The 25,116-nt window shown below is 38.1% G+C and overlaps 1 non-coding gene and 1 pseudogene across 2 annotated transcripts; one reads left to right on the forward strand and one right to left on the reverse strand.

The window, feature by feature from the left end:
* Positions 1-284: 284 nt before the first annotated feature.
* LOC148918300 (7-deoxyloganetin glucosyltransferase pseudogene) lies at positions 285-2,647 on the reverse strand (annotated as a pseudogene). Its single transcript, XR_016126138.1, has one exon. The product of XR_016126138.1 is annotated as a 7-deoxyloganetin glucosyltransferase pseudogene (transcript).
* Positions 2,648-10,954: 8,307 nt separating this feature from the next.
* LOC148918301 (small nucleolar RNA R71) lies at positions 10,955-11,061 on the forward strand. The gene has a single exon (XR_016126555.1). It is a non-coding gene; the product is annotated as a small nucleolar RNA R71 (small nucleolar RNA).
* The last annotated feature ends 14,055 nt before the right edge of the window (positions 11,062-25,116 follow it).

The raw sequence follows: 25,116 nt of genomic DNA on the forward strand, positions 1-25,116 counted from the left end.
TACTAATTATATTTTAATTATTATTTAATATAAAACAAATTAAAGAAAAAGTCCACAAAATAATTAATTTATATTTATTAAGTCTTTTTTGAAATCATTTGGGTGTCTTAATTAAATTTCTTTATAGCCCAAGAGCCTAATCCTTTATTATATGGGAAATCATTCATGTATTATACACATAATTCTCACATATTATTGAATAAAAATAATATATATTTAAAAAAAATCTCAGTTTTTCCCTAATTTTTTTTAAAAAATAAATAATCGGGTTTAATTTACATCACAGATCATACCCACAAACTCCTTAATTGGGCCACTTGCGTAGCCAATACAAACTATTATATATCCAAGAATAAGTCTTATAAAGAGCTCCAAATAACTAACGTGTTCGCCATGCCTCTCAAAACCAACAATTTGTTGTTGACAATTGTTGTTCTAGTCGGCAAAAGATTGCAAAATCATCATCTTGCATTTTTGTTACAAGCAGGTAGAATGAAAAACCCTGAATTTCTCACCCAAATTTCCTCAATTCTCAAGAAACAGGACTACTTATGATTTTCCTTCTTCCTTTCATGAGAGCTCTCATCTGATCAGTCCCGAAGCTTATGTCGATTCTACCCTGGTAGAATACAAAGAGCAGTAAGGGTAATATTGACGTGATTTCAGATACGCTGTACATCCAACGGTCCAAAACTCATCCCCATAGCCAAAGGCCCATTCGACCGTTGGATCTGATCGACAGAGAGAGAGAGAGAGGGAGCTGGGATCGACGGCGAAGTGACGAGAAAAAGGCTTTGGCTTTCTCGGCCCTCACTTCTCTCAAGCTCTTGATCGACGGCGAATTTACTGTGAGTCTTTCAATTCTCTGTTTTCTTTTCTCCTTTTTCGATTTTTGGGTTAGATGGATCTTATGGGATACAATTTAGAAAAAAAGTAAGGAGTTGGAAACATCAAGCAGTTGCAATGAGAGAATGAAAATTTAATCTTCTAGCAAATTGCAACAAAGTTGAAATTTGAGGCAGCTGAAAGCACAAATCTTTCAATAATGAAATAAACCATCATAGGAAAATATTCAATTTCTTTATGAAATAATTATATTGTTGGGTTGGGAAAGAAAAGAAATCAAGGTTTTGGGTATTTAGTAAATGTATAATTTCATTTGCCAATGTGTATACAAATTTTGTCTGGTTATGTGTTTTAATGTTTTGAATTAGTGGAATTGTAAGGTATATATGAACTTGTTGGAGTTCATAATTGACATTTTAATCTGTCATTGTAGTTTGGGGGGGGTTTCAGTTGCACAGAAACACACATGTCAGGGATGCATATTCACTCATATGAATTATGGCCATAATGTTCTTATGAATTGTGAATTTATTTATTAGTTTTCATTTGACAGATGGTGGTCCACACACACTCACAAGGGATGTAACTTACTAGCTTCTTCTGGTCTCATGGTATGTTAAATAGTGATAGTTTGTGTGTCACACCTTTTTGTTTTGGCCTTTACAACATCATTTGGGAAGGCCATCTGGGGTTGTTTCGAATCGAAAATTTGGCAAGCCATCAAGAGAATTGGGTCCGGGAGATTGAAGACAGTTCTTGTAGATGAACTCTGTGTTGACAGAGGTTATATGAAAACCTCTATGGTACAGGAGTTTTGCTAATTTCAGCATTGCCTTTATAGGGCTTGGAAATGGAAGTTGAATACATCTTGCTATAACATTAACAACAAAAATTAATATTATTGTTACGAATAATCTCTATTTTTTTTTCTTAATAGCACTTGATTCACCAAATTGTCCATGTTTATGGATGAAGAACCATGTGGACCAGTGGCTTCTTCTGCTAGTTTCCTCTACTCCATGGCCTTAATTTTCATTTTCTTGCCCTTCTCCCCCTCCATTAACTCTCTAACAAGCTTCTCTACTTCATCTCTCTTCACATTGTTATCAATCTCCAAGCCACTGCCCCATTCATTGCAAGTATAGTAACAATTGGTGTGCTGCTCAGCAATGACTGGCCAACAGAGCATAGACACACCCGCAGTTAGACTCTCAATGGTTGAATTCCAACCGCTGTGTGTCAAAAACCCTCCGACGGATGGGTGGTTCAGGACTTGCTCTTGTGGGCACCAACTTGCTATTAGACCTCTTTCTTTAGTTTCAAACTCAAACTCAGGTGGCAGAATTGCTGATTCACCAACAATCAAATCCGGCCTAATTACCCATAAGAAGGGAAGCTTGCTATTTGCAAGTCCCCATCCAAACTCAACAAGTTGTTGTGGTGCCATGACCACTAAACTCCCAAAATTGACATAAACAACTGAGTTTGGTGCCTTGGAGTTTAGCCATTGGAGGCACTCAGTTTCTTTTTTCCATAGACTGTATCCCATAGGTTTCAAAGGGTCTTTTGGTAAATGATTGAGAAGTAATTGTAGAGGGCCTATTGCATAAACAGGTGGAGGCATAGATGAAAGAGCATCCAAAACATGAAGGCCATCTGGGATCGATTCATATCGAAAATCAGGCAAGCCACCGAGGGAGTTGGGTCTAAGAGATTGAAGAAACCGCTTGTGGTTGAACTCTGTGTTGACAAAGGTTATATGGAAACCTTTGTGGTGGAGGAGCTTTGCAAATTTAAGCATTGCCTTTATATGGCTTTGAAATGGAATCAGAGTACATACGACATGAGGCTTTGTTGTTAAAATGTTAACTCGCAATTGTACGGGCCAATTAGTAATATAGCAAGACAAGTACGAGGCCGTACCCACGAGGACTGAGAAGTTAAAATTAGTTATGTACTTAGATTATCAAATTCAAAAAAGTAGGAGGTTAAGTCTAAAATAGAATTTAAAGCAAGAGTGATTGCAATTGTTGAACAAATGAGGCAAAACGAAAATTCAAACAAAAGCAAAGTGAGCAAATGTAACAAAGAGTGTTTTTGTGGGCTGGAAAACAAATTGAGAGACTAGGGCATTCGATTCACCATAACAATTCAATTCTAGGTTATAAGGAGTCAAGTGACAAGTCTAATTCGGATTCAAAGATTGATTCTAGCTAAAGTATGATTAGGCCATGGTGTCTGGTCCTAACCTTGTGTTCCTAATTCCCTAACTTGATCATTTGTTGTCTAACCTAAATTAAGCATTAGGAACTCATTAAGCATAGAAGAACAATTTAAACAACCAAGCATGTATCTAATCCCTGTTGTCGATGTCCATACATATTTTTCTTATTCATAGTTCAATTCGAATCAAAGCATGGTGTCTACTCTTGATTCAAACCAAGATAGCTAATATACAAATTCTAATGGTGTTCAATCATCCAAACAAGCATATTAACTGATAAGCATAATGAATAATAACATGAATCATGAATCAAACTTGAAACTCAAAACTTCAACTTATAAAACCCAGAATATTCATGTTAGGTTACATCGAAGTCCTAGTTATGAATTTAGCTACTCATAATGGAAATGAAACTTAAACAGAAATGAGAAAACATAATGAATGTAATAAGAGTGGAAAAACCCATTTCTGAAGTTACTTGTGGTGTCCAAGGCTTCTCCAAGTGCTTCTCCACATCTAATGCTGCTTCAAGAGCTTCCTCACATCTAGAGTATGGCAACTAAAGAGGTGATTTGGGATGAGTTTGGGTGAGTGGTGATGGCAGAGAAAGAGAAAATTCGTAGGGAAATGGAAGGAAGGCTTGTTGGAGCTGCTTTGGTGATTTGGGACTGAATGGAGTGTTTGAGGAAAGATTGAAGTGTTAGAGGATGGCTGAAGTGAATTTTAGGCTGAATGGAGTGAATCCCCTTGAATGAGTGTGCATCACTCTATTTATAGAGTGCAATTTCGTGCTCCCCTTTGGCTGGCGAAGCACACCCATTCCTAGCTGTTCCCAATTGCCTGAGCTGCCCATTAGGTTCCCATGCTGCTTTGTCTCCCATGTTGGCTGATTTGATGTGTAGCCCATGCCTCTAGGAACGTCAGCTGCCCATGCCTCTAGGAATGTCAGTTGCCCATGCCTTTTGAGTTTCCATGCTGTCTTGTCTCCCATGTGTGGCTGATTTGATGTGTATTTTGATGGGCCCACGGATTGGGGTCAATTTAATCAATTGATACATTTGAGTAGTCTATTTTGAAGTTCAGACTCTCATCTTTCCAACCACATATTATTTGGGCCAATCCAAGTTGGGAGAAAGACTTTAAGGCCGAAATGAGTTGCTAACTCAGTATGCTCGTTTTTGCACCATTTTGCATCTTTTCTTATCCAAAGGCACCATTGCTACCTAAGGCCCAATGAACTGAATGATAAACAGAAAAGGGATTAAAAGCACAAGTTTGACTCAATAACATAACCAAATCATAAGCTAGAAGGGTACAAAATGATATGCAATTGTGAACTGATCAAATACCCCCAGACCTAGATTTTGCTAGTCCTCGAGCAAAACAAAAGAAAACAAAGTTAAAAACAAAACAAGAAGTTAACTAAACCACTTATGCAGGTTACTCGATTGCATTGAGTAGATGCAACAAGTCTTTAAACCTTTAGGCATCCCTAGTAGGAGGAGTTGTGTCTCCTGAGGGTTTAACAGAAACGATACCCACAAACGCTTTACTGACTCTACAAAACAAAAGGTTAGAAAACTAACTTTGAAAACAACTAATGAAAATGAAAGAAAACTTTAATCATACCTCCAACACCATAGAGTTGCCAAGATAGATGATCAATAAGTGTGTAAAGTGGAAGCTATAGCTCAAAGGCACACGGCTTCAAAGTAAACATACTCAAATCTTGAAGGAAGAACACGCTTCAACTCTAATTCTCACATATAGCACTCAATCACTCAGAACCTATGGTTTTATTCTCTTAAACAAGCATAAGTGAGTATATGAAATAGAAGCACAATATTTGGTTAGATCTCATGAATGGAATCAAATACTAAGAATAAAGATACACACATACATACCAGCACCCATGAATACATCCTCAAAGATTAGCTAGGTCTTTCACAAGGTTGTAATGAATGGCTAAGGTTAGGGGAAATGGAAGAGTTGGAAAGAACACAATTAACTTAAGAACATACCAAGGTTGCATTCTTCATTGATCTGCAAGGTATCATTGATTTAGAATGATATGGCTGCAACTTCATAGCATCATCTGGCATAGACCTTATATTTCACATTTAGATCAAATAGAAACACTTTCTCCGAAACACTTTCTCTTTATCTTTCTTATTTGCTGACTTGATCTACTTCTTCTTTAACTTCATTGCACAGATTCACACCAATTTACATTTAGGCATGTGGCAGCAACTTCCTTGCTTCAAACTTTATCTTGGCACACCTTGGTATATTTCTAAGCTATATGGTATGGCTATAATAGTTTAATATCTCAGATTGAGATACAAGGTTAGGGGAATTATGAGGGTGATAGAAGAAAAAGGCTTGAAGTGTTTGGGTGCAAGAGAGCTGATGGAACACACGACTGGGTAGGGTGAAAAGAAAGCACAGAGAATAGTTATACACACATAGCCTAGCATCACTTCAATGAGTTCATTCATGAATGAGAGCACACCTTTGATATCTGCAAAGAGAATCATCCTCAGTATTCAATCAAAATGGAACAATGAGATCATTTAGAGTGAATTGAAGAAAATAAGTGGAGATGAGGAATAGAAACACTTAAAACCCTCTCAAGAATGCAATTAGGCTCGAAATAGCTCACTATGGTAGTCTCCACTATTCTTCTTCAAGAATCTGAGCATGATACCTTAGCCACCAGAATTCTAAGAGCAAAAGCTTTGTGAAGTGTAAAATTTCTGATATGAAAATCTCAATGGCAGCTCCATAATATTGATTGTATGAAATTCAAAAAAAAAAAAAAAATAGTGACAAGCGGACGAAAATTGTAAACACAAATGAACAAAAATTGAAAACCTCCCCCCCAGACCTGAATTGAACATTGTCCTCAATGTTAAAGTATAACAAAGATGAGTGAGAACATGTAAATAATAAGGGGAAAGTTTAAGACCAAGGATTAGAGAAACTCCCTCTTGATGCGATTAGGTCGACCGCTACCAAGCACCTTATTCTTCAACACATGGGTTGCCTCCCAAGAAGCGCCTTAGTTAATGTCTTGGCAAGACATTATGCGATTAGCTAACTTGATTGTACGAATGGAAGATGATCCACCACATGACCAGTTTGAATTCCAACTGACACTCCCTCATAGAATGGCTTTAAACGTTGTCCATTTACTTTGAAAGTCGAGCCATCTTTAGGGTTTTGAATCTCCACAGCTCCATAGGGAGAAACATTGACCACGGTGAATGGGCCAAGCCACCTAGACTTCAATTTTCCTGGAAAGAGACGCAAACGTGAGTTAAACAAAAGAACTGACATACCTTTGGTGAACTCTTTCCGTTGAATGTTCCTGTCATGGTAACTCTTGGTTCGTTCTTTGTAAAGCCTTGCATTCTCATAGGGCTCATGTCTAATTTCTTCCAATTCATTAAGCTGAAACTTTCTAACATGGTCGGCCTTGTCCAGATCAAAATTCAACTTCTTGATGGCCCAAAAGGCATTGTGTTCAAGCTCCATTAGCAAGTGACAAGCTTTCCAAAACACAAGACGATAAGGGCTCATTTCGATGGGAGTCTTATATGCAGTCCTATAAGCCCATAATGCATCATTGAGCTTGGCAGCCCAATCTTTCCTTGTACTATTCACCACCTCCTCTAGGATGTGCTTAATTTCTCTGTTGCTTATTTCTACTTGACCAGAAGTTTGAGGATGATATGGTGTAGAGACTCGGTGGGTGATGTTGTACTTCTTCATGAGTGCTTCAAATGGCTTGCTGCAGAAGTGGCTGCCTCCATCACTAATGACAGCCCTTGGAGTACCAAACCTTGTGAAAATATTGTCCCTCAGGAACTTCAGGCACCACCTTATGATCATTGGTTTTGGTGGCTATGGCTTCCACCTATTTAGACACATAATCAACAACAACAAGTATGTAGGTAAATCCAAAGGAAGATGGGAATGGTCCCATGAAATCAATACCCCATACATCGAAGAGTTCCACAAAGAGTATGTTCTTCAATGGCATTTCGTTCATGCGGCTTATGTTTCCCATCCTTTGACACCTATCACACTTAACACAAAAATTAAATGCATCTTTGAATAGAGTAGGCCAAAAGAAACCTGATTGCAAAATTTTAAGTGCTGTTTTCTTAGCTCCAAAGTGGCCTCCACAAGCCAATTCATGGCATGCCTAAGGATGCTTTCTTGTTCTTCTTCTGGAACACATCTTCTAATGAGTTGATCTGGGCAATGCTTGAATAAGAAAGGTTCATCCCAGACATAATGTTTCACCATGGAAAAGAACTTCTTTTTTTCCTGATAAGTTAAATCATTTCTAAGAACACCACAAGCAAGATAATTAACAAAATCAGCATACCATGGCTCTTTGACTTGGGCAACAAATAGTTGTTCATCTGGGAAAGTCTCATTCAAGGCTAGTACAGCTTCTCCTTACTCTTCAACCACAATTCTGCTCAAATGGTCAGCCACCACATTTTCACATCCCTTCTTGTCTCGAATCTCCAAATCGAACTCTTGCAACAAGAGAATCCATTTAATCAAGTGTGGTTTGGTGTCCTTCTTAGTGAGCAAGTATCTAAGAGCAGCATGATCAGAATAAACAATTACTTTAGAATAAACAAGGTAAGAACAAAATTTTTCTAAAGCAAAAACCATAGCAAGCAACTCCTTCTCTGTTGTGGAGTAATTGAGTTGGGCATCATTCAAGGTCCGGCTCGCATAATGAATCACATGGGGAAGCTTGTTCTTCTTTTGACCTAGAACTGCACCAATAGCAAAGTCAGAGGCTTCACATATTATTTCAAATGGTAAAGACCAATATGGAGCTATAATAATAGGGGCTGAAGTTAGCTCTTTCTTCAAGGTCGTAAAAGCTTCCATGCAAGTTTCATCAAACTCAAAAACAGCACTCTTAGCAAGGAGATTACACAATGGTCTTGAAATGCTCGAAATTTTTTTGATGAACCTTCTATAAAATTCGGCATGGCCCAGAAAGCTTCTAACTCTTTTAACAGAGGAAGGGGGTGGTAGATTTGAGATGATATTTATCTTGGCTTTGTCCACTTCAATTCCCTTGCTTGAAACAACATGGCCTAGCACAATTCCTTGTCTTACCATGAAGTGACACTTCTCCCAATTCAAAATCAGCTTTGTTTCCTAACATCTTTTAAGCACTAGAGACAAGTGGTGAAGACAATCATTAAAAGATGAACCAAAAACTGAAAAATCATCCATAAATACCTCTATGAATCGTTCCACCATATCAGAAAAGATTGCCATCATGCATCTTTGGAAAGTTACTGGAGCATTGCACAAACCAAATGGCATCCTTCTATAAGCAAACGTACCAAATGGGCATGTGAACGTGGTTTTCTCCTAGTCTTCCGGATCAATGGGAATTTGATTATAACCTGAAAATCCATCAAGAAAACAATAGTAAGCATGGCCAGATAAACGGTCAAGCATTTGATCAATGAAAGGCAAGGGAAAATGATCTTTTCTCGTGGATGTGTTTAACTTCCTGTAATCAATGCAAACTCTCCAACCGGTGATAGTTCGTGTTGGAACTAGCTCATTCTTCTCATTCTTTACAACGGTGATTCCGGACTTCTTTGGAACAACTTGCACAAGACTCACCCACTTAGAATCTGAAATTGGGTAGATGATTCCCACATCAAGTAGTTTTAAAAGTTCAGCCCTAACCACATCTTTCATGTTGGGATTTAGCCTTCTTTGTGCATCATGAGATAGTTTGCTGTCTTCTTCCATTAAAATTCGGTGCATGCACATGCTTGGACTAATTCCTTTGATGTCTGCTATGGTCCATCCAAGGGCTGTTTTATGCTATTTCAGAACTTCAATTAAGTTGTCCTCTTCATGTGAGGTGAGACCTGCAGTAATTATAACAGGGAGAGTTTCATTAGCACCCAAATAAGTATGTTTAAGATGATTAGGTAGAGGTTTAAGTTCTAGCTTTGGTGGGGTAATAATGGATGGCTCCAATTTTGTGGAGGATGGTCCAAGAGGCTCGAGTGGTGGCCTAAAGGATGGTGGGTATTGCTGAAACACTTCTAAGGCAGCCATCACTTCTTGGAACTCTGATTCATAGAGATTTTCCTCTTCTTGTGTTAGGACTGCTTCTAGAGCATAATTAGACTTTTTCTGCATAATTTTAGAAGAAACCTCATGATCAACAACATCAATTGAAAAACAAGTATCAAGAGTGATAGAAGGTTGAGAGAGAGCATCAAACACTTTAAATTCAACAGTTTCACCCAAAACAATCATGGAGAGGGTGTCATCTTTCACTTTGATGATTGTGTCTCAGTGGCCATGAATGGTCGCCCGAGGAGAATGGGATCAACGCGGTCTTCATATGGGTTATCCTCTATATCCATCACTACAAAATCAGCCGGAAGAATGAGTGTATTAACCTGAACTAAAATATCTTCTACAATACCTTTTGGATATTTGATAGAATGATCAGCTAGTTCAAGACGAATTGAGGTTTTCTTTATCCCTTCTAAGCCAAGCTCCTGATAAACTGAATATGGCATTACATTGATGCTTGCTCCCAAGTCCAACATGGCTCTTCTAACCGTCTTATCTCCGATTTTAATGGGAATGTCAAAGCTGCCAGGATCTTCTAGTTTTAGTGGAAGCTTCCTTTGCAACACAGCACTCACATTCTTGTTGAGCTTTACTTCTTCACTTGGAGCAAAATTGAGCTTGTGAGTCATCAAGTGCTTGATGAACTTTCCATATGTAGGAATTTGTTTAACAACATCAAGCAAGGGCAAATTGATATTAACTTTACTCAAAATATCATAAATCTCTTTAAAAGCCTTATCTTGATTCGCTTTCTTCAAACTGCCTGGAAATGGAATCGGTGGAATATATGGAGAAGGTGGGATGTATCTATCTTGATGAAGATGTGATGGCACAAATTTGTCATCTCTTTTATGCAATTGAAATGGATTGGGTTCCTGAGAATCAGATTTGTCCTTAAGAGCAGATTGGGACGTTTTGGGTTGTTCTCCTTCCATAGCTGTGGTTTCCTCTTCATCTTCATCCTCTACAACCACAACATCATTTGATAAATCAGAACCAACTTTGTTATCAACAATCTTACCTGATCTGAGCACATGAACGGCCTTGGCTTCTTGGTTTTTTGGATTGATCACGGTTTGGCTTGGCCATTTCCCAGGTTCTCTTTGAGCTATTTCAGTAGCTATTTGGCCTAATTGGACTTCCAACTTGGAGATGGCAGCTTGTGTAGTTTGCTGAAAATTGGATTGGTTGATTGCCATTTGCTTCACTATATCCTCCAACGATGATGATTGTTGTGGCCTTTGGAGTGAAGGGGGATTCGCTTGATTCTGTGCATTCCTCTATGAAAAGTTTGGATGATTCCTCCAACCTGGATTATAACTTTGAGAATATGGATCATTTATTGGACCTCGGTTGTAGGAATTCACCAACTTAGCTTGCTCTTGCACAAATTCTGGATATGCAGCCCCAAGGGGACAAGAAATGGTAGGATGATCATGAGTTTCACATATGCTACACACTTCCTTTGAAGGGTTTCTTGAGTTCAATGCAAGGAGGACATCTAGCTTTTGTTCCAATTTGGAAATCTGCACACTGGAAGAATCATTAGAACCACCAACAATACGTTTACCTCTTGTATCGGTGTGTTGGGTCTCCATTGCTATCTCCTCAAAGAGTTCATATGTTTCTTCGTGAGTCTTAGTCTTATAAGAACCACCTGCAAAATTAGTGACAATATTATGGCTAGAGGAGGTTAGTCCTTTATAAAACATACGCATCTGAAGCTTCAATGGAATCCCATGATGAGGACATTGATTGAGCAGCCCATTGAATCTCTCCCACGCTTCACAAAATGACTCATCATCTTGTTGTGCAAATAGTAAGATCTTGTCCCTAAGCATGTCGGTTTTTTGCGTGGAGAAGTATTTCTCCAAGAACTTCTTTTGAATGGCTCCCCAAGTCGTGAGTGAACCATGCTTCAAAGAATTCAACCAATATTTCGCCTTATCTTTCAAAGTGTAAGGAAAGACTCTCATTCAAAGTTGATCTTTCGTCACACCTGTCAAGGGAAAAGAGCTCACAACATTAAAAATATCCTTTATATGGATTAATGGATCTTCATTAGGTAAACCATAAAAGGAAGGCAACATATTAAGATGAGAAGATTTAAGCTCATAGTTTCGAGCTGCGGTGGGCAGCAAGATGCTTGAAGGGGATGCTGGAATTGTTGGGATATCAAGGTCTCCCATGAACTCATTGGCAGCCATCTCTTCTTCTTCTTCTTGATCTGAACTTGATTCCAATTTGAAGGTGAAGAACCAGGAGGTCAGTGTGGATAGCAAGACCTTAAAATGTGGCAATGGCTTGCTCTTTATGATTGCCAACTCTCTTTCTAGACGATTCTGAATTTGAGAGATCACCCGGTTTGGTTGCAAAGATGGTCCTGTGTTCAAAGATCTCGAACGTTGGAATGAAGACCTCACTTGTTCAAGTAAGGGATTTCTAGACATAAATTACCTGAAACAGAAAATAACTTGAGTTAATTAGTACTACTAAAAGAATAGGGTAACCTTGGGCATATAACCAGGGAAGAACTTTCATTCAGTCCCCGGCAACGGCGCCAAAATTTGTTGTTAAATTGTTAACTCGCAATTGTACGGGCCAATTAGTAATATAGCAAGACAAGTACGAGGTCGTACCCACGAGGACTGAGAAGTTAAAATTAGTTATGTACTTAGATTACCAAATTCAAGAAAGTAGGAGGTTAAGTCTAAAATAGAATTTAAAGCAAGAGTGATTGTAATTGTTGAACAAATGAGGCAAAACGAAAATTCAAACAAAAGCAAAGTGAGCAAATGTAACAAAGAGTGTTTTTGTGGGCTGGAAAACAGATTAGGAGACTAGGGCATTCGATACACCATAACAATTCAATTTTAGGTTATAAGGACTCAAGTGACAAGTCTAATTCGGATTCAAAGATTGATTCTAGCTAAAGTATGATTAGGCCATGGTGTCTGGTCCAAATCTTGTGTTCCTAATTCCCTAACTTGATCATTTGTTGTCTAACCTAAATTAAGCATTATGAACTCATTAAGCATAGAAGAACAATTTAAACAACCAAGCATGTATCTAATCCCTGTTGTCGAATGTTCATACATACTTTTCTTATTCATAGTTCAATTCGAATCAAAGCATGGTGTCTACTCTTGATTCAAACCAAGATAGCTAATATACAAATTCTAATGGTGATCAATCATCCAAACAAGCATATTAACTGATAAGCATAATGAATAAGAACATGAATCATGAATCAAACTTGAAACTCAAAACTTCAACTTATAAACCCAGAATATTCATGTTAGGTTACATCGAAGTCCTAGTTATGAATTTAGCTACTCATAATGGAAATGAAACTTAAACAAACATAATGAATGTAATAAGAGTGGAAAAACCCATTTCTGAAGTTACTTGGGGTGTCCAAGGCTTCTCCAAGTGCTTTTCCACACCTAATGCTGCTTCAAGAGCTTCCTCACATCTAGAGTATGGCAACTAAAGAGGTGATTTGGGATGAGTTTGGGTGAGTGGTGATGGCAGAGAAAGAGGAAATTCGTAGGAAAATGGAAGGAAGGCTTGTTGGAGCTGTTTTGGTGATTTGGGACTGAATGGAGTGTTTGGGGAAGGACGGGAGTGTTAGAGGATGGCTGAAGTGAATTTTAGGCTGAATGGAGTGAATCCCCTTGAATGAGTGTGCATCACTCTATTTATAGAGTGCAATTTCGTGCTCCCCTTTGGCTGGTGAAGCACACCCATTCCTAGCTGTTCCCAATTGCCTGAGCTGCCCATTAGGTTCCCATGCTGCTTTGTCTCTCATGTTGGCTGATTTGATGTGTAGCCCATGCCTCTAGGAATGTCAGCTACCCATGCCTTCTGAGTTTCCATGCTGTCTTGTCTCCCATGTGTGGCTGATTTGATATGTATTTTGATGGGCCCACGGATTATTGGGTCAATTTAATCAATTGATACATTTGAGTAGTCCATTTTGAAGTTCAGACTCTCATCTTTCCAACCACATATTATTTGGGCCAATCCAAGTTGGGAGAAAGACTTTAAGGCCGAAATGAGTTGCTAACTCAGTCTGCTCGTTTTTGCACCATTTTGCATATTTTCTTATCCAAAGGCATCATTGCTACCTAAGGCCCAATGAACTAAATGATAAACAGAAAAGGGATTAAAAGCACAAGTTTGACTCAATAACATAATCAAATCATAAGCTAGAATGGTACAAAAATGATATGTAATTGTGAACTGATCAAGCTTATTAACTACTGAAACTGAACTCATCTTAGATTGTGTGTATCAGTTGTAGCACAAATGCAATATATACATATAATTCTACAGCCCAACGTTTTATAGTGTGTGTCTGTCATCTGCCGATGAGCCCAATAAACAATTGACGGTCGGCTTTGCTCTTTGTATTGTAGTTTCATTAAAGGCCACATATTGAAAATATTCTCATATTAAAGGCGGCAACTGTGAAAGGAAACAAAAACTACATCTCTAACAAAACCACTCATTGCCCGTTTGACATTACTTATTTGAAGTGATAAGTGATTTTTAAAAAAATTTGGGAACGCCAGCTTGTTTGGTAAACTATGAGAAAATCATTTATTGTTAAAAATTGATGTGAGAGAAAGTTATAAAGGAAAACTGTTAATGAAGTGATTTTATTTTCTGATTATACACGAATCAGTTTTGAAGAGGTGCCGAGTTTAATGATTATACGGGGATTATTTTCTGATTATGCGTGAATTAGTACCAACAACACTTTTAACAAAAAGTTTACCAAATGCCAAACTGCTTTCTTTCACAGCAAATTTGACAGCGATTATTTTTACAGACAGCAACGTCAAACTGGCCCTCAGTCTTACCAAGGATTTAAAGTTTTTTGGCACATTTGATTACAGTTTCTCTTCGTCCTCTATACTCATTCATCAAATACTCAAGACTGTTTAGAGATAATTACTAAGGACCCTTCTATATAGAACTTAATCATCATGTAATCCAGCAAGAATGTTCGGCTCATAGACATAAGTGTTTAACAGTATATAGATAACAACTCATTGGGAATGTAATGTTCGGAATTATTGATAAGCATATGCTGTGCTGCTAACAGAGACAACAGCCTTGCCATAGCGCATCTTGATCGATCTTGCTAGTTTATTTATTAGACAATAGACTGTGCGCAGTACATCATGCTAGTTGTTTTTTAATAGCACTTGATGCTAAAATATGAATATGGTTTGAATATATTAGGTTGTATTTTATTCTTCTTCATAAAGAGGTATATATAGGAGTTTACATATGAGAGTTTTACAATGATTTATCACTTATATAAAAAATAGGAAAGTAAATCCCTTAATTAATTAGGAGACTCACGTCAACACTTGATTCACCAAATTGTCTAAGTTTGTGGATGAAGAACTATGTGGACCAGTGGCTTCTTCTGCTAGTTTCTTTCACTCCATGGCCTTATTTTTCATTTTCTTGCCCTTCTCACCCTCCATTAACTCTCGAACATGCTTCTCCACTTCCTCTCTCTTGACATTCTTATCAATCTCCATGCCACAGCCCCATTCATTGCAAGTATACGTTTTAAAATGAAAATTGAATATATGTAATTGAGTAATATCTTGGCCTTTTTGAATTGCTTTAACTAGTAATTATATTTTAATTATTATTTAATATATAAAATATTAAAGAAAAAGTCGGCAATATAACTAATTTATATTTATTAAGTCTTTTGTGAAATCGTTTGGGTATCTTAATTAAATTTCTCAATAGACCAAGAGCCATATCCGTTACTATTAGGCCATTACTTGAGTATCTATTGTCCCTTTTTGATTCTTCACTTTTCCAAAATTATTGCATGTATGAAGATTTTAGCACTTACACATTTAATAATGTATTATACACACACGTGCATATTTCTCATCTTTAATACACGTATTTTTTACAAAAATTTTAATAAGACACAAAATTCACCTATTATACACATAATTATCACATATTATTGAAAAAAATTAAAGTATATTGAAAAAAATTAAAGTATATTTAAAAAAAATCTCAGTTTTTCCATAATTGATTTTTAAAAAACAGTATAGTCGGCATAAACTGTATCGATGAACATTCGTCGGGCAGGTTTTTTTATATTTTAAAATATTAAAAAATTAGTTTCTTCACCTTTGTTTTTTGGCCTACTGTAATTAAATATATGTAATTGAGTAATATCTTAGCCTTTTTGAATTACTTTAATTAGTAATTATATTTTAATTATTATTTAATATAAAAAAATTAAAGAAAAAGTCTACAAAATAATTAATTTATATTTATTAAGCCTTTTGTGATCGTTTGGGTGTCTTAATTAAATTTCTCCATAGCCTAAGAGCCCTATCCGTTACTATTAGGCCATTACTCAAGTATATATTGTCCCTTTTTTATTTTTTATTTTTCCAAAGTTATTACCCGTATAAAGATTTTAGCACTTTCACGTTTAATAATGTATTATACACGTACGCACTTATTTCTTATGTTTAATACACGTATTTTTACAAAAATTTTGATAAGACACAAAATTCACGTATTATATACATAATTCTCACACATTATTGAATAAAAATAATATATATTTTAAAAAAATTCAGTTTTTCCTTAATTGTTTTTTTAAAATAGTATAGCCGTGCGGCTATACTCGTTTTTCTAACTTTAAAAAAATATATATAGTACAACCAAAAGGCAGTACCTGTTTGATACGTGGCGCGTAGGCTCGGGGTGGGTGTATATATAAAGAGAATCGCTGCACGGCTATACTAGATTTTTTGAATTTTTTAAGAAATAGTATAGCCTTTTAGCTATACTCGTGTTTCGATTTTTTTTTAAAAAGTACGGCTATCCGCTTCACTGTTATGACACGTGGCACCTATGCGCTAGGCACGTCCTTTTTTTAATATATAAATCATATAGCCATGCAGCTATACTTTTTAAAAAGAAAATTTAATATGGGAAATTTCCCCAAAGCATAGACTGTGCTGACAAACTTTCATCGGGACATGTTTTGTTAATTTTAAAATATTAAAAAATTAGTTTCTTTACTTTTGTTTTTTGGCCTACTTCTTTAATTAAATATATGTAATTGAGTAATATCTTAGCTTTTTTGAATTGCTTTAATTAGTAATTATATTTTAATTATTATTATCAGGTTGTCTATTTTTGTTACTTGTAAATAGGGTAAAATCCACTATGTTCCTGTCAATCCAGCAATCAAAGCCATTATTTCCTCCACTGATGAATCTCTAAATGATGTTGATTGATATCATGATCTCCAATTGATTTGCTACGGTTAATAGCCTTTTGTATTTACCAAAATAGTTCCATCAAAAGTCAACTGTATTCTATATATATATTGTACAATTGTATCCGAATATAATTCAATACAATCACATTCTTTACATGGTATCAGCCCTTCTCTCCTTCAAACGAAGTCACCTCTTTTCTTTGATCCTCCATGGCCGCCACCATCAACTCATCCTCCTCTCCCTCCCCTTTGGGCCCAAACACTACCCATTTCATCAAACTTTCTGAATCCAACTACTTGCTTTGGCTTCGCCAAATCAAGCCTTTCCTTGTCGGCCATGACTGTGGCAATATATTGATGGGTCTAATCCTCCCCGCTGCCACCGACACCACCAACTCCTCGACCCTCCTAATTCCTCTTACAGCCACCACTGTGACTCAACCCAATCCTCGCTTTCCTTATGTCAGTACAAACAAGACCACTTATCGTTAGTTACCTCACCTCTACACTTTCCGAACTCCTCGCTCTCACCGGTTGATTTACACTTCCAAAGAAATCTGGGATTGTTTGCAAACTCACTTTGCCCAAAAGTCCATTGCTAGTGCTGCCAATCTTCGCTTCCAACTCCTTGATATGACAAAAGGCACCAAATCCGCTGACTAATACCTCCACCAGGCCAAATCTCTTGACTTTGCCTCCATCAACCAACCTGTCTCCAACGATGATTTGGTCACTGCCATTCTTCGTGGCTTGGGTCCCGACTATGCTATGCTTATTACGCCATCCTTAATTTCCCTCCACGCCTAATTTCACCGAAGTTACGCTCTCGGCTTCTCTCGTTTGAGACCCATGCCCCACGGTCTTCCTCGACCTGCTGCCCAGTCGCCCTAATGGCAGCCTCGCCATCCGCCACCTCGTGGTGGAGCCGGGCCTCTCCCAAACCTCTCATGTCTCCCGCGGCAATGGTGGTAATGGCCGCAATGGCCGCAATGGCCGCAATGGTGGCTGGAACCGCAATAGCTCCCGTCGTGGTGATCGTTGGAATGCATTCTCCTCAATCCCCCTCTTGGCGGCGACTAGTTGGGCTCTGGTCGGGCCTCCACAACCCTCATCCGTCGTGGCTTTAGTTCACGGCCCCTTGGCTGGCTGTGTTGGGCCCTCCTCCTTCCAATTGGTGTCCCACCTGCTCTACTACTCAACACTGCTTGCCCCCATCGCTACAATGGGCTGACTCGTTTCCATCCTTTGGGTTCCCACACCATTCACCCCGACAACACATGGTACCCCGATACGAGCAACCCACCACATGATCGTGCAATGGCAATTCTCTCCAATTCCCAACCCTACAATGGTAATAATTCCGTCTTCTTGGGTAATGGAGACTCCTTCCCATCTCTCATATCGTAACTTACCCATCTCTTTGGGGACTTCTAAACTCAACCTTAGAGATGTCTTCCTTGTTCCTGCTCTTGACAAAAATCTTATGTCTCATGCTCGTTTTACACATGATAACTCTGTCTTCTTCGTTTTTGCACCAAATTTCTACCAAATTTATGACTTACATACTGCCAGACTTCTTTTTCAGGGCCCTTGTAAGGATGGTCTATACCCAATGTCCTTCCCTTCTATCCTTCTACTCCTCGTGCTCTCACTTTGTCTCGTCTTGATGGGCATAATCGTCTTGGTCATCCCTCGTCTTCAAGACTATCTAAATTAAGCCCCTCTTTAGGCTCTACTTTTCCTTCGCATTCTAAATTTTGTAAGGGTTGTGCTCTTGGTAAATCAACCCAATTGCCTTTTTCTATCAATAAAAATTATGCCCCATCTTTATTTTACTTAATTCACTCGATGTGTGGATGTCTCCTGTTATACATTACGGTTTTCGTTACTATGTGCTCTTCACTGATGAATATTCCCGCTACTCATGGATTTATCCCATGCGTCGTAAATCCAAAGTATTTTCTCATTTCCAAAATTTTGTGGCTATGGTTAAAAACATATTTGGGACTTCTGTCAAATATCTCCAAAGTGATAACGGAATACGTTAATACTTCTTTCACCACTTTCTGTAATTCCCTTGGTATCCAACAAAGATTTTCTTGTCCCCACACCCCTCAGCAAAATGGTCTTGCTGAACGCAAACATCGCCACATTGCCACCATGACCCGTATTCTCCTAAACACTTCTCACATGCCTCTCAATCTTTGGGTCGAAGCTGCTCTAACCTCCGTTCATCTTATTAATCTCCTTCCTACTCCCATCTTAAACTGGTCTACCCCTTACTCTGTTCTCTTCTCCAAACCACCAACTTATTCTCATCTCCGTGTCTTTGGGTGTTCTTGTTTTCCTTTTCTTGGTCCTTATGTTAATCACAAGTTATTGAGTCGTTCCTTGGAATGTGTTTTCATTGGCTATAGCCTCCATCACAAGGGTTATCGTTGCCTTGACCCATCCACAGGCCGTGTCTACACATCTAGGCATGTTATTTTTAATGAAGATTGTTTTCCTTTTACTCAGTTGCAGGTATCTTCCTCTTCCCCTTATGTGGCGCTCGACCTTTCTCTACTTCCTACTGTACCGCTACCTCCACCACCCGTGGCCCACTTGCCCATTGATCCCGTGCAGCCCCCACCTCTTGATCCGGTTTCTCCAGCCCAACTACCCAACCCACCCCAGGCCCTAATTCCTCTGGCCTGGGCTCACGACTGCCTCCTCAGCTGTGTTGATGCACCCGCATCCCATCCGTCCTTATTGACTCCATAACCCATGCGGAACATGTGTCTACCTCAGCCCCATGGGTCCTATTGATCTCGCAGACCCGCACCCTATTCTATTGCTGCATTGCCTGACTCCCATGTTGCAATTGAGCTTATGCCTATTGTCGCAGCCAACCCGCCAGCACCTCACCCGATGGTTACCCGATCCCGCACTGGCACACTCCATCCCAAAGTTCGCACCGATGGGACAGTTAGGTATCCTATTTCTCATGCTCTTTTAGCATCACCGATCGAGAACCGACTTGTTTTTCTCGGGCTCGAAACATGTTGAATGGCGCGATGCCATGGTGAAGAAATAAATGCTCTACTCAAGAATAATACTTGGACTCTTGTTCCGTCTACCCCATCTCAAAATACGGTCGGCTGCAAGTGGGTCTTTCGGATCAAACGCACTTCTGATGGTTGTATTGAGCGCTACAAAGCCCGTCTTGTTGCCAAGGGTTTTCATCAACAGTAGGGTATCGACTACGTTGAAACCTTCAAATTGTCAAACTCCGCCACCATCCGCATTCTTACTATTGCCATCTCTCGGGGTTGGTCTCTCCGCCAACTCGACGTCAAAAATGCTTTCCTCCATGGCATTCTCCACGAAGATGTCTACATGGCTCAACCACCAGGTTTTGTTGACCCCACTCGCCTAATTATGTCTGTAAGCTTCACAAGGCCTTATATGGCCTCAAGCAGCACCCTGCATGGTTCCATCGCATAAGCTCATTTCTTCTTTCCTTCGGCTTCCAACACAGCCAATCTGACTCATCCCTTTTTATTTTTCGGCATGCCTCTTATGTCATATTTCTCTTGTTATATGTTGATGACATCGTGGTCACAGGAAATGATTCCAGGTTTCTTCACCACTTCATCACTGCATTGGGTCTTGCCTTTGATATTAAGGATCTTGGTCCGCTTCATTTCTTTCTGGGCCTCCAAGTTACAACCACATCGGATGGCCTTCATATCTCCCAGCTAAAATATGCCCACGACCTCCTGCAGCGTCATGGCATGCTCCATCGCAAACCTCGCAAACACTCCACCGCCGCCAAAGTTCCTTTGTCCGCTTCCGACGGAGTGCCCTTGGAGTCTCCTTCGCCTATCGTGAGATTGTTGGCGCCTTCAATACGACATTAACTCGCCGGACTTATCCTTCGCGGTCAGCTCCGTGCTCGGTTCATGGCTGCCTTGCACCTCTCACCTTGTTGCTGCGCGGATCTTACAGATGTCAAAGGCACGCTCGACTTTGGTCTCTCTCTTAGCCCGCAACCTTCCACCGCCGCCTCGCCTACTCGATGCAGATTGGGCAATGGCTGTCCGATTCACGTCGGTCTACCGCTGGCTACCTCATCTACTTGGGCACTAATTTAATCTCATGGTGTTCCAAAAGCAACCCACTGTTGCCCGTTCAAGTGCAGAATCCGAGTACCGCTCCCTTGCGCACTCATGTGCTGAGACTACCTGGCTCTCCTACCTCCTCTCCGAGCTTGGTGTTTCTCTCCACTTTCCTATTCTCCTTCATTGTGACAACCTGAGTACGACATACATGGCCGCAAACCCGGTCTTTCATGCTCGGACGCGTCATATCGAGCTTGACTACCATTTTGTGCGTGAAAAGGTAGCTCTTGGAAGCCACCAAGTTCGATATATTCCCTCTATTGATCAGCCAGCTGATCTTCTTACGAAGGCCCTCCACAAGCCACGTCATGCTCTCTTAAGATCCAAACTTGTCCAACCAGGGCTGTCCAGTTTGCGGGGGGGTGTCAATCCAGCAATCAAAGCCATTATTTCCTCCACTGATGAATCTCTAAATGATCTGATTGATATCATGATCTCCAATTGATTTGCTACGGTTAATAGCCTTTTGTATTTACCAAAATAGTTCCATCAAAAGTCAACTGTATTCTATATATATATTGTACAATTGTATCCGAATATAATTCAATACAATCACATTCTTTACAGTTCCTTCTAAAAAGCTATTATCTACTAGTTTTGCCTCTATCATATTAACATGTTTATTACCAAAAGTTTGTACTAAATTTTGAAATTCTACATTAAATTTGTAATTATAATTATCTGAAAAAAATTTCCTGCATACATAAGACTAATACTTAAATTTTTGTATTCACCTTTCATATTATAATTTTTTATTCTTATGCTAATTTTAAAATGTTTACTAAATTCTCTAATATTTATGACATAATTAGGAATACATCCTATGACTGCTAGGTTTGTGCTAAAATCTACTTCTGCTGTGGCTATAGCTTCTTGCTGATGGTTATCCCATATGTCATCATATATGTATACTAATTTTTTAGTTCCTACTTGTGCTCTTGTGAGTCCAGCTATTCCTATCATAATTGTTCCTATATGAATTTTTTGATAGTGTGACTTTTTGAGATGTTCTATTGTTGTGTTACTAAGTAAATTAAGAGTTACTTCTTTATCTATACAACTAACTTCACGCTGACTAATGCTACTTACAATACAACGTTTATTTTCAAATCTTCCTAATTGATATAAATTATATTTATTTTTCTGAGATTTTCAAAACCTTTTCTAAGAAATTCTTGTGTTTCTTGTTCACTAGGGTATATATCTTCTGTTCTAACTATTTCTTTTCCTTTTCTTCTAAAGAGTTTCATTTACTATCAAATGGATTTATTCTACTTTTTCTTTTATGAGGATTATTTCCTAAGGTTAGATTTTCTCATTTATCAATTAGTTCTTTGGGTAGTGTAGAAGTAGTATTATGCACTATTTGATTGATTCTGGTAATTAACAAAATTTTAACAGGTTATAAAATATTGGTTTTTATCACTTGTGTTAATTGACTTCTGTCCTCAAGGTACTTTATTGGTATAATTATATTATTAAGATGCTAAACTAAAGCTCTGATACCATTATTTCAGCGGGTCTCGGTCAAGGTTTCTAAAGGCCAAAATAACAACCAGACACCGTGCCTAGAACATGGAACTAGAACATAGAACTGCAAAGACGCCAACTTAAAGGGCTATGGAGCAAAACTCAAAGGTCCTCTGAACTCAGAGGTTCCCTGACAGACATCTAGTTATTGTTATGGAAAATATCAAACATGACCAAGTGCTCAAACAAAGTATTGATCATTAGTTTAGCAATATAATAACATAAATATAAAAGTGTTTCCCTGTTTTGGACAAGAAGTCTACAAAGAAAACCAGAAATAAAAGAGAAAAAAGACTTACTTAGTTGCTTTTGCTGGAATTGCTATTCACAGTGGTTGGTGGTATTTAATAGTGTTTGAAGTAAGAGTGTATTAAGAAAATAAGAGAAAGCATATAAACAAAGGGAGTTTTATTGAAAACTGAAGGAGGAAGTACTGAGATTTTTTCTTTTCTGGTTGTACTTCTCTTCTTCGGAGTTACAAGCTATATACACCCTACTTCACCAACTTTGCTAAGGATGAGAAGAGGAGCCTCCTTTTCTCTCCGTCTTTTTCTTTCTATCTCTTATACACTCTTTCACACTTCTGTACATTTCACATGCACTCTTACACTTCACATGCATATAAGAAAACAAACAAAGTTTTCACATGGCTAAAAAACAAAGAAACAAAGCAATCTGAAACAAGGCTACATGTGTTGTTTTGGCCTTATGTGGAAGAGATGTGGCTAAGATAAGGGGACTTTATGTGTTTTTTGGAAATACGTTGGCTTTTTCCTAAAATCCATTTTTTCTTGTGGCTGAAAACGAAATTTTCTAAGACATGAAGATATAAGAGCATATTCAAAGGATAGTGGTGAGGTAAAATTATATTTTAACGATTTAGAGTCAGTTTGGCATTCTGTCTTTGTAAAAAAATTCTTGTCAAATTTCTTTAGAGAAATCACCGTGAGATAAAGTAGTTTGGTGTTTGTAAAATTTTGTTAAAAGTGCTGTTGGTATTGATCTTACTCATAATCAGAAAATGATTGCGATTAATCATTAAACCCAGCTCATTTTCAAATTGATTCTTGCATAATCATAAAATGAAAGCACCTCATTATTTATTTTCCCTTATAGCTTTCTCTCACAATTTTTAACAATAAGTGATTTTTCCACAACAAACGGTTGAAAATTTTTTAAAAATCACTTATTACCCCAAATAAGAATGTCATTAAAGACTTAAGTGGCAGGGGTGGAACCAACATATGGGCTAGAGTGGGCTCTAGCTTAGTGACCTTTTAAAAAATGAAATAAAATTAGAGGCTGTTGTGTTTATGAGGGCTAGTGGGAGTTATGTGGCCAAGGAAATGGTGGCTGGCTGTTGGGTTTATGTGGTCCAGTGTTATTCTGGCTGTTTCTTTTTTATTTTTTTAATTTTTTTAATGTCTATTTCTTGTGTGGTCTAATTTCCTATTCAATAAATTATCTTAGTTTCCCATTCAATAAAGTATCCTAGTCTGATAAGAATGCTCAATATAAAGTGGAAACAGGTCGTTCTTGTCAGCAAAAGGACAATATTACCGTTGAGCATCATTACCACTTTTACATATTCAATGATGCAATAGATTTTCAATTAGCAGAGTTGAACAGTAGGTTCAGTGAATGGGCAATGGAATTTCTTATTCTTAGTTCAGCTTTGGACCCTAGTGATTCTTTAAAATAATTTAACATTGATAAAATTTGCAGTCTTTGCAAAGAGATTTTATCCTCAAGATTTCACTCCAAAAGAGTTACATATTTTGAGATGCCACTTGAAACTTTACGAGGTAGATGTACCTCATCATCTTGTACTTCAAAAAGTGTCTACACTCTCTGAATTATGTCGGGGATTAGTTGAAACAAAAAGGTCAAAAAGATATTGTAACAAAAAAAAAAAAAAAAAAAAGAAGTTAAAAAAGATATCATTTGATTGATAGGTTGATCCGTCTTGTGCTAACTCTCTTTGTTTCTACGGCAACTACTAAACGAACTTTTTCAACTATGAAACTTGTTAAAACAGCTCTTGGCAACAAGATGGAGAATGAGTTTACAGCAGATTCTATGGTTGTCTACTTTGAAAAAGAACTTGCTGACAATATCAATTCAGATGTAATAACAAAAAATTTCAATTCTCTCAAGGATCGCAGGGCACAACTTCAATAAGTACACTTTTAATTATGTTGTGCATACTTTGCTTGGTTTATACTTTTATTTGATTTAATATATGCTATTAGCATGGTTTATATGATTTAATGCATAATTTTATTTTAGTTAAAAAATGTAGATAGTCCACCGGTCAAAAAATTCATGATTCCGCCCTTGTTAGGTGGCATGCGTCTTACCCATTTTCCATATCAAAAAATTTGTCACTTCAAGGGAGTTTGCAATGCACCAAAGTATAGTTGTGTGGGAGTTTGCAATGCAATATTATACCTATTGCTTTTTATGTAGGCAACATATGAAATTTTTTCCAACTTGAATGCCTACTCCCATGAAAGAGAAAAGAACTTATACGCGGAGATGTTCTAATCCAAAAGACTGAGCTAGCATAGAAACAAAGTCGAACAACGAAAACGTCAAAACATAACCCAAAACAAAACAGAAAGCCCAAATTCTAGCAAACCCTGGCATGAAGCAATGAAAGTGTGGATGCCCCACATGCAAAAAAGCCCCAAATCAACCAACGCAAAACCCTAAAACTGAACATGCAAAAAAGCTAGAAATCCCCCAAAGAACCCACTTCACACTGATGGAACCCAAAACCGCACCAAAGAGACTGCAACCACAAAGCCAACAACCAGCCCACAGCCAGCAATACAAGCATCCTAGTCAAAACTCTACATACCTTCGGAGAAATACGCGAAAACTCTCGTTTAGGGCGATTAGGTGTGAAC

Source organism: Prunus mume, linkage group LG4, assembly GCF_029339155.1.
Source record: "Prunus mume cultivar Tortuosa linkage group LG4, ASM2933915v1, whole genome shotgun sequence".
Taxonomy (NCBI): Eukaryota; Viridiplantae; Streptophyta; class Magnoliopsida; order Rosales; family Rosaceae; genus Prunus; species Prunus mume.